This window comes from Callospermophilus lateralis, unplaced genomic scaffold (genome assembly GCF_048772815.1).
Source record: "Callospermophilus lateralis isolate mCalLat2 unplaced genomic scaffold, mCalLat2.hap1 Scaffold_136, whole genome shotgun sequence".
Taxonomy (NCBI): Eukaryota; Metazoa; Chordata; class Mammalia; order Rodentia; family Sciuridae; genus Callospermophilus; species Callospermophilus lateralis.
Window position 1 is genome coordinate 991,117 of NW_027512520.1, and position 11,799 is coordinate 1,002,915.

Consider the following 11,799-nt stretch of genomic DNA (forward strand, 5'->3'; position numbering starts at 1 on the left):
AGCGCATGTATGCCCATCGGCACATCTCTACCCTTCCAGAGCAATTTCCTACAGAACAGAACAGAGGACAGAACGATTCCTGTTACTGTCCCGGAGAGGAGTATAAGTGAGCCTCCCCAGGCCACCTCTCTGTCATCAGAAGAGATCTCCCTTAACTGGATATCAGATGTTATATTGGCGCCACTTACCTATGGAGGCCTCCTCCACCAGGCGATTGCTAATAGTTTTAGTGTGGTGGTTCACTGCAGTGCTCCTTGGACTGAAGGCTCAATCCAAGGCCTTGGAACATCTCAAGTTGTGCACCCGCTAGAGTGTCTCTCCAGCCTGGAGCCCTGAAGGGAAGGCCAGCTTCAGAATTTCCAGCAGTCTGGTCTTGTGATCATGTAGGGCATGGTCATCTCGCTGGGGAACTCCAAAATGTTAGACCAAGATGCAAGAAAAGACCACTAACTCCAATTAAAATCAAATTAAGGCAAGCTTATTATTTCAACCGGCCAGGCTGCCTCTCCCTCCAAAAACGGCGGGAACAAGACAGCAATCTCATCTTTATTACAGCCCAGCTATATGTCCCAGAAAGATACACAAAAGGGGGGTTTCAGATAACAGAACTTTGACAAGCATCACACTAATGGTAGTTTTTTGTTGTTGTTGTTGGCCCCAACATCAGAAATTATGAGGACCATTAGAGCCTCAGAGACTCGTTGTCTGACCAGGGAAACAAAATGTTAATGAGGTGTCACTAAAGTTTCAGAGAGTGCTGCTACATGGTAAGAGAGCCAGGCATGGGTGAATTCAAGGCACTGGTAGGCAATCCAAGCAGGTTCAGAATTTGCAGTAATTTATCGTAAAGCCAAAATTATCGTTTCATGGCTTTGTGGCAAGATGCCTCCCAATTTTAATAAAAGATCAGGTTGGATCTATCAGCCCTGTCCCTTACTTTTGAAAACTCCCCTACCAACTCCAAGGTTGTGAACTCCTGAGGATTTTGCATTCATGATATGTATTCACAGATTTTCTAACTCTTCTCCTCTAATTGTGTCTTACTTGGGGCCAAAGAAATGTGAAGGCACTGTTCTGTATGAGAGTGGGAAGAATTCTGTGTAGCATGTATTTTCATACATATTGGACTCATTATCTAATTTTCCATTCAAAATACTGAGTCCCTGACACTAACCAAAAGCTGACTAGACTATGACTACTAAACCATTATGAAAAAGAAAAATAACCCAAACAGAATAGAAATACGAGCAGTTCAGAGGAGGCATGGTGTATAGCTGGACTTGCCTTTTGCATGAAAAAGGGTTGGAGTTATAAATCTAGTAAATTTTCTGTTTAAATAGTTTTCCATGTGTTTTTAAAGTTAACAAATATATGAATTCCTTTCTCCCTTTCTCTGTAGCCTTTTCAGCACATGTAATTTTATATGCATATATAGAATACTACCTGGTATCACACATACATACTTTTGAGATGGCTGACTTGGAAGATACAAATTGCGAGAAGAGATCACTCCTCCAAAACACTGCTGGAACTGAAAATTCAAACTATGGGTGAGCTTCCCAGTTGAAAATCATTATACATAAATCCATGTTTACTAAAATAAATTTTTTGCAGCTGTTGATGATATATATTTAATGATGAATTTCGATTGGCATATATATTGCTACTTTTTAATGTCTGTGTGTGTTTTTTGTGTGTATATGAATATATATATATATATATATATATATATATATATATATATATATATACACTCTCCAGATTTTTCAAAATATGAAATATATGTGTCTTATATTCACTCACTGAATTCATCCATGTTCATGTATGTGGATTAATAATCAACATTTCACAAGATTATCCTCAGAAATATTCATCCACCTGAAATACATATTTGTTTCCTACTACTGAAAACTAACTTCAGTGAATGTTGCATACAAATCCTTATATTTCTACAGTAACTGACCTAGTTTAACATCAATGCGTGTAGATTCCTATGGGCCATGATTTGTATTTTGACGTTCATTTTTTACAACACTGGTACATTATAATTTCTTCTGTTTATGCACATCATACAATATATATTTCATCCACACGTTCACAAATTTATAGGCATTTGTTTCATATTCAATCGCTTCCTGCTTCAAAACATATGTATTCCTCCAGGTTTCTTGACTGGTATTTTCATGAGACTTCTTTCCAAACAAATAATTTTCGATTTCCAAAATCAATTTTGAAACAAAACTCACACACTCTTCATGATAAACCATAAACCTAATATTAAAATTAGATGAATAACTGGTTGGAATGAATGATTGTTTATCAGTATAAGATTTCCTGTATATTTTCAGATATCAATTCAATCCATTATGTAAATTTGGAAAAAGTTATATTCTTTAATCATAGTATGGTCTATTCATGCATTATCTCTTTATTCCTAGACACAGGGTACACCTATTTGTAACCCCAATACTAATTTATACGTCTTCACAATATTGCTCCCAGAAATGGTGGAATAAATACTCATGTCATCTGATCTGCATATACATTTTATCACAGTAATATTCTGGACACAAAAAGCAAGGTCACACTTATGATTGTACCAAAGCCTTAATGGAAAGTGAGCATGCATTACTAAAAACATCCATGTCTAGGTTGCCTAATGCTCTCAAATGTCAATCATATTGGTGACTACATATTTGTTTCTTGGTAAGATTATATATTCAACCTCAAGCCTGCTGAAGATGTCTAACCCTATCAATCACTTTATCATTTGCCTGATTTTCTAATGTCTCTATAGATATCTGCTTTCCTACATATATTCCCAGTTTATCACTGTAACTGACTCTTCATATGTGCTCACATTTACATTCACTCTATACCCGAAACCCTATTAATAAAGAACTTTTGGTCCAAATCCTATACTCACTCTTCTTTCTAAACCTACCGACTATCTTTCTAAGAATACAGACTATAGCTTTTTGACTAGAAGTTCTCATTGACTTTCCATCATCCAAGGTACAAGGCCCTTGCCATTGTACATCGATTAATCTGAGACATCTCTGAAGAACATAATTCAAAGCTAAGTATCCCAACCAAGGATCCAATGCCCTACTGGGCTTCAAATCTTACCTAGATTTCTGTTTTCATTCTTATATTTCACTTATACATTCTTGTAAATATCCCAGGTTCCCAATACCATTATTCATCCTGCAGAATGATTCCTAACCCAAATGGAACCTTTTATTAACCCTAAACATACACTGTTCCTTTCTTAGGTAAACAACATTATACATAAATTCATATTCAGTAAAATGGATCTGTGGATGATATATATTTCATGATGAATTTTGATTGGCATATTTACTGGTACTTTTTAATGTGTGTGTGTGTGTGTGTGTGTGTGTGTGTGTGTGTGTGTGTATATATATATATATATATATATATATATATATATATACACTTTCCAGATTTTTCAAAATATGAAATATATGTGTCTTATTATACACTCCCTAAATGCATTCATATTCATATATGTGGATTTATAATCAACTTTTCACAAGATTACTCTCAGAAATATTCATCCACCTGAAATACATATTTGTTTCCTAGTACTGAAAACTATCTTCAGTAAATGGTGCATACAAATCCTAATATTTCTACAGTAACTGACCCAGTTTCACATCAATGCAAGTAGATTCCTATGGGACATGATGTGTATTTTGACGTTCATTTTTATTCAACACTGGTACATTATTATTTCTTCAATTTATGCACATCATCCACAAATTATCAAATTGATAGGCATTTGTTTCACGTTTAATCACTTCCTGATTCAGAACATATGTATTTCTCCATGTTTCTTGACTGGTCTTTTCATGAGACTTTTTTCCAAACACATTATTTTCGTTTTTCATAATCACTTTTGAAGCAAAACTCAAACACCCTTCATGATAAACCATAACCTTAATGTTACAATTAGATGTATAACTGGTTGGAATGAATGATTGTATATCAATATAAGATTTCTTATATATTTTCAGATATCAATTCAATCTATCATTTAAAATGGAACCAGTTTTGTTATTTATTCAAAGTATAGCCTGTTCATGCAATATCTCTATATTCAGAGACACAGGGTACACCTATTTGTACCCCAAATGCTATTATATACGTCTTCAAAATATTGCTCCCATAAGTGGTGGAAGAAATACTCATGTCACCTCATCTATATATATATATATATTATCACAGTAATATTCTGGAAACAAAATGCAAAGTTCACACTTACGATTGTACCAAAGACTAAACGGAACGTAAACATGGATTACTAAAAATATCCATGTCCAATTTGCCTAATGCTCTCAAATGTCAATCCTATTGGTGAGTACATATTTGTTTCTTCCTAAGATTATAAATTCAAATTCAACCCTGTTGAAAATGCCTAATCCTATCACTCACTTTATACTTTGTGTCATTTTGTAATGTCTCTATTGATGTCTGGTTTTTTACATAGATTCCCCAGTTCATCATTGTGACTCATTCTTCACATGTGCTGACATTGACATTCACTCTCTAACCGAAACCCCATTGCTAAAAAATTTTGGTCCAAATCCTATACTCACTCTATTTTCCATACATACCAACTATCTTCCTAATCCTACCTACTGTCCCTTTTTGACTGGATGTTCACTTCGGCATTCAATCATCCAAGGTACAAGGTCCAATGCCATTTTATATCGATTTATCTGAGGCATATGTGCAGAACATAACTCAAAACTAACTATCCAAATCAAGGGCTCAATTCCCTTCTGGGCTTCAAATCTTTACTAGATTTCTGTTTTCATACTTATATTTCACCTATATATTCTTGTAAATATCACAGGTTCCCAATACCATAATTCATCCAGCAGAATGATTCCTAACCCAAATCGAACCTGTTATTAACCCTAACAATACACTGTTTCTTCAATGTAACTTTGCAGAAGAGCAGGGACAGTGTTGGTCTTACAATATGGAAATGTAGGGGATCTTCCACCTGCTGAGAACCTCAAAGGTCCATGCAGAAATAATCCCTGGAGATTATATATGCAGCTATGAAGGACTTGAGAGAGCAAAATTCTTCTTCCATGGCAAACAACCAGGTCAGGATAAATGTTTGTGTCTGAATCAGCCTCTCTCTTCTTAATGTAGAGAAGATGGACGAAACCAGGCCTGTGTGGAGAGCTGTTTCCACGTGCCTATGGTTTATATACCATTCTAACTTGTGAAAGTGTCACAAGAAGTTGGGGCAGCCTCCATCTCATGGGACCATAGGAAGCAACTGTTAGGACAAAGTGGATGCCAAGGCAGTGACTTCATTCAGTTCCTGAAGGAAGTGACCTCACCTCACTTCCTTGGTTTTGGAACTCTCTGAACTTGGGTTCCTGGAAGGCAGGCACACAGAGCCAGTCTCAGTCCCAGTCCCAGTGGTCTCACTTGTTTTGATTTACCAAGGACAGAGTCAGTCTTTCTTGGTAACTACTGATGTGAGATGGCCAAATGCAAGGGAAGCTCTGAAGAGGGGCCTTTTCTGAGGAAGCAAGTAGTGGCTCACCACTCGCTACTGACAACTTCACAGAGTTGGCAAAGGAGACCAGATCTGAGATAGGACAGGCCATTTCCAGTGAACATAGTATGGCCCACCAGGCAAAGGACACTCCGGAGAGTCACAGACCTTCTTAGGGGAAGGAGGTGACTTTGTGGGTGTTGGTGTGGGTTTGTGCTTTTGTCTCATGTTCTGAGAATAGGTAGGAAAGGCGATTTATTTGGTTTGGTGTGAACTGTTTCTGGTAAGTCGTTTGACAAGGCCAGTGTTTTTATGTCTGTGTATCCCACTGTGTTCATGGTTGTAGACATTATAAAAGAGAATGCATCAATGGATGTTTCCTGTCTAGGAGAAAGCTTCCCAGGATTCATCTTGCCCAATTGATGAATGGACTGTGTCTTGACTTATGGATGGGAAACACCTATTATCTTCCTAAGTTCCTGTTTTCTTCCTGAATTCTGTTCACTCTCCATAATAGGCTCATGGTTTTGTGTCCAAGATATGTACCACCTCCAAGCTCTGTGAAATGGCCAGGTACTGGACAGCTGAAGGGAATGGGAGAATCTCAGTAAACTCAGATATTAGTGTGACCAGGAAAGTCTCTGTGGAGAAACCTTGCTTTGGGCCATTTGCTTGCCTATTGTTCTATTGCCCTAAATGTCAGGAGGTCTTTGACTCAGGCCACCCCTTTGTGAAGCCTGTAGAAAACAGTTTTCAAATGGAAATGAGTGGACATCACCTGTGGCTCTTTGATTAATTGCTTTGGAAAGGGATGTGTCTGAATCAGCATTTTGGCGCTGTGTGAGGCTGTGGCTTAGATTCTCAACACCTGATGGATCTAAAGAAAGATCCCTTGTGTGCATTCAGAACCAAAATTGCCAAAAGAGCACTCACTGTGGATGAAGTCAAACCAACTCCACTTACCAACTCACAGTGAAAGTAAATAACTTTTGAAGTGGAGGGGACCCCAGTAAACTTTGAATTGGATACAGGGGCAATATACTCAGCCCTTTAGGCCTCATTGGCCCCTCTAACAAATAAAAGGTCTCTAGTTCAAGGGGCTAATGGCAGTAAACATTGGACTTGGACAACTAAGAGGACCATGCACCTGAGAAAAGGAAAAATCCATCACTCCTTTCTAGTAATCCCAGAATGTGCAGCCCCATTGATGGGTAGAGATCTGCTCATCAAGCTCTGGACCAAAATAACTTTTATCCCTCAAGGCCCCCAAGTGGAATTTCTAAATCCTTCAGTAAAAACTCCTATAATCACAGCTCTAACAATGTCAGTAGAAAATGTACATCAACTCACCTTGGTTCAAAGAAACTTCAGGCATTCCTGAAGGATCAAGAACAGAGTTTTCCACTAACCAACTCACAGTGAAAGGAAATAACTGAATGGGTATCAAAAGCCTGTCGGGTCCATCAATTAGTTAATGCTTACCCTTCCAAGCTTCCTGCAGGAAAGCACCTTTGAGGAACCAGACCAAAACAATTCTCGGAAGAGGACTTTACTGAAGTTAAGCCAGCAAGGTATGGACATAAATATCTCCTAGTCTTTGTAGATACATTTTCATAATGGATTGAAGCCTTCCCAACAACAACAACAAAAAATTATGGCGCAAATGGTTGTCAAGATGATCCGGAAAGATATTTTTCCAAGATATGGCTTGCCTAAGGTAATCGGGTCTGATAATGGACCAGTGTTCATGGCCCAGGTAAGTCATGGGTTAACCAGTACCCTGGTGATTATTTGGTAGTTACATTACGCTTATAGACACCAGAGCTCAGGACAGATAGAAAAAATAAATAGAACCAATAAAGAGACCTTAATGAAATTAAGCTTAGAGACCGGCATAAAAGATTGGACTATGCTCCTGCCTTAAGCACTGTTTCATGCAAGAAATACACGCTCTGTTTGTGTAACCTCTCCACCTGTGAAATTCTCTATGGTGCCCCTCCTCCAATAAGGGACCTAACCCCAACTCTAAGACCTAATGATCCCTTCCACACCCTTTTGCTTGACAGACTTAAAGCTCTTGAAAGAACTCAGTGATACCTGTTAAAACAGCTGGCCACGGCCTGCCAACCTGGGGAACAGGGGACTCCACATCGATATCAAGTAAGAGACTTCAATTACATAAGACGACATCAGGTGTCATCGCTGGAACCCTGCTGGAAAGGAACCTTCTAGTTAAAACTCATAACACCTAAAGCACTAAAAGTAGACTGAATCACTTCCTGGATCCATGCCTCAAGTCTCAAGCCTGCGCCCGGCCCAGACACTTGCTGGAAATTGGAAATGACTGGTAACCCTTTCAAATTGTGTATTCGGCATGTGGATAAGGCTATAGACTTTCCTCTAGGCCACCAGTAGTCCTGACGCTCATCAGCCCATTTAACAGCGATGGCTGATCACAAATCCTCATAGACAAGAAGAATGATCTATCTCGCATACAGCCCCCTTAGGGACCTGTTGGCCATCTCAACACCCAGACATTTGTCAGCTGGTTATAGGTTTTTCCTATTGGGATATCCCTGATAAAGCGGATCCCACTAAAATTCCATTAAATCCCTTCCATATCATAGATAATGAAAACAAACATTATGGATGTAGGGACACGCGAGACAGATGCAGGTTGGCTAGCCTAGATTACTATGTTTGCCAAGCAGGCTATCAAAGCCACAAAAACCACGGCTGTGTGGGGGAAAAGCCGACTTCTTATCTAAGTCATGGGGATGTTAGCATACAGGGACTGCCTGGTGGAACCCAAACTCCTCATCAAATTCAATACACAGCATTGGCCATATTACCAATTAGACAACCAAAACCGAAGGCCCCGCTTGCTGAGGTAGCAGGTACTGAGGTACCCCTCCACCGAGACACTCTTCTCTTCTCCTGTAAGTGCCCGCAACGGGTCCCACCAGGTTCTCTTACCAGCTAACCTAAAGCTCAAACCAGCTGAGAAGAACCCTCAGACCCCTATCCAAGATGTAATGAAAATGGCCTTTAAAGTTGCTTTGTCATCACTGAAAACAGGTGACTAAGAATTCAAAGTCCCTCGCAGGCTTTTTGGAATACTCACTCTCGTCGTCCCCTCTGCTCTACCTGTTCTACTGCTTAACTTTTGTTGCTAGAAAAATCCCAAACCCCTTTCGCAATATTCGTTTACATCTCTCCTTTCTCATTCTCAGATCTATGGAGCTGCTCTCAGCCTTGCCTTCCACGTCTTCCCCCTCTGTACCAGGCCCACAGAAAAGTCTTAAAAGAACTTTTCAGAAGTCTTCACCATGGCTGACTTTAGGACTTTCAGCAAAAGAGTCCCTATAAAAAAGTTCATTGTAGATAAACTTCTTCTTTTCGTGTTGCCCTGGTCTACTTGGCAACTGGCTAGAAAAATCTGCACTCCTGAGCTAGTCACACCCTTACTAGTTTTTTCAAAAAATATGTGAACAAGGCCTCTCGCCTTGAGTAGGGGCTTCACAGAGATGGCAACAATTCAAAGATAAAGAAGTTACCAACTAGGCTCCATGGTAACAGGTGGCAGGAAGAAAAAAAAGAGAAAAAAAAGCTCTCCCCCTTTCAGGTGTCCTTGAAAAGTTAACTTGCTCAGAACCGAGGAAAAAAATAACAGAAACAAAAACTGCTATTTGTGAACTTCTGCAGACTGTGAACTTCTGAGCCCCTTCCCTTACATGTTGGGTAGAAATTCTGAAACTACCAAAACTTGGGATTCAGGAGATTAATTGATTACAACAGAAGCAATGCCCTCTAAATCCGTTTGCAACCAAATAGGACTGTTTCCCTGTCTTTGGTGCTATCTTCAGTGCCTTGCCTTGTCCGTCCCTACAACAGAAAGATTCTATATATTTAAACATTGTTTATGTTTTCATGAAATGGTCAAAAGATGTGATTAATTATGTAATGGTGCAGATGTTTCCCAGAGTGCTCTATGATGACGCAGGTCCATTTAAAGATCAAATAGGAGGGCGCACAACTCAGTTCCACCGGAAACCTGTATCTGTCACTTTAGCCATCCTATTAGGAATAGGAGTTGCTGCAGGACTGGGCACAGGAACCACTGCCCTAGTCCATGGGACACAACAAATGACCTAATTAGAAGTAGTAATAGACCAAAACTTAAAGATTATAAATCCTCCATCAGAGCTTTACAGTAATCTTTAACCTCTCTCTCTGAAGTTGTTTTACAGAACAGGCGAGGGTTAAAACCTCCTCTTCATGAGAGAAGGGGGACTTTGTGCTGCCTTGAGGGAAGAATGTTGTTTTTATGCCAACAATACTGGAGTTGTAAAAGAATCTATGAGTAAATTAAGAAAACGCCTTGAAGAGCTTCAACTAGAGACAGAGGCCCAAAAAGGGTGGTTTGAGTCTTGGTTCACACAGTCCCTCTGGTTAACTATGCTTTCATCAGCCCTGGCCGGTCCATTAATAATTTTCACATTATTGCTAACTGTAGGACCCTGTTGGCTCAACCATGTAGTTTCCTTTCTCCAAGCTCAAATTGGACAAGTTAAACTTATGGTAATCAGACAACAATATACCTTACTAGCAGACATAAAATGTAACACCCCTCAATGATCACTTTTATGATTAAAAGTAACCAGAAGAAGAAGTGGGGAATGAAAGGTTAATAAAATAGGTACTTGTCACTTCCTGTTTTTATGTATGCTTAACAAAACACTGTTGAAATCTTGAGAACTGTGTCCTAATCTTGTTCCCAGAATGTGCTGTCTCCAACTATCAAACTGCAGAATGTACTCAGTCACCCAGTTGAAAGCAAACTGCCCACTCGCCCTGACCTATCATTAAACTTCCATCCCTGCCTACTTCAAGGAAAGTATATAAGCTCTGCTTAAGCTGTTCTCAGGGCTCTCTGCTTTACTCAAGTGAGCTGGACCCACAATAAACCCTTTGTTGTTGCATGAGACAGTCTCTTGGTGGTCTCTTCGTCCTATGCACACCCGACAATTACAATATTTCACCTCTATATTCTTATAAATATCGCAGGTTCCCAATACCATTATTCATCAGGCAGAATGATTCCTAACACAAATAAAATATTTTATTAATCCTAACCATACCCTCTTCCCTCAATTTAACTTTACAGAAGAGCAGGTACAGTGTTGGTCTTTGAATACAGGAATGTAGGGGATCTTTCCCCTGCTGAGAACCTCAAAGGTCCATGTAGAAATGATCCCTGGAGATGATGCAGGCATCTATGAAGGACCTGAGAGAGCAAAAGTCATCTTCCATGGCAAAAAACTTGGACAGAATGAAGGGTTGAGTCTGAATCATCCTCTCTCCTCTTAATGTAGAGAAGATGGACCAAATGAGGCCTGTGTGAAGAGTTGTTCCCTGTTGCATATGGTTGATATACCATTCTAACTTATGAAACTGTCACAGGTAGTAGGCGCAGCATGCATCTCATGGGACCCTTGGAAGCACCTGTTTGGACAAAGTGGTTGCCAAGGCAGTGACCTAATTCAGTTCCTGAAGAAGTGACCTAAGCTCACTTCCTTGTTGATGGAACTCTCTGAACTTGGGATCCAGAAAGGCAGGCACCCAGAGCCAGTCCCAGTCCCAGTCCCGGTGTTCTCACTTGTTTAGATTTACCAAGGACAGAATAAGTCTTTCTTGGTACCTACTGATGTGAGGAAGGCAAAATGCCAAGAGAGTTCTGAAGAGGGGCCTTTCCTGGAAAAAAAGGTAGTTGCTCACTGCTGGCTCCTGAGAATTTCACAGATTTGGCTAAGGAGAACAGATCTGAGACAGGACATGCCATTTTGAGGGAACATACTATGGCCCACCAGTCAGAGGACACTCCAGAGAGTCTCAGAATTACTTGGGTAAGAAGGTGCCTTTGTGGGTGTGGGTGTAGATTTGTGGTTTTTCCTTGTTCTGAGAATAGGTAGGAAAGGCGGTTTTTTTTTTTAATTAGTGTACATTTTCTAGTAAGTCCTTTGACAAGGCAAGTGTTTCTATGTCTTTGAATACCACTGTGTCCGTGGTTGTAGACATTAGAAAAGAGAATGGATGAATGGATATGTCCTGTCTAGTAGAAAGCTTCCCAGCATTCATCCTGCCGAATTTATGAATGGACCTCTGCTTGCCTTATCGATGGGCTTCACCTGCTATCTTCCTAAGTTCCTGTTTTCTTCCTGAATTCTGGCTACTCTCCAGAATAGGCTCATGGT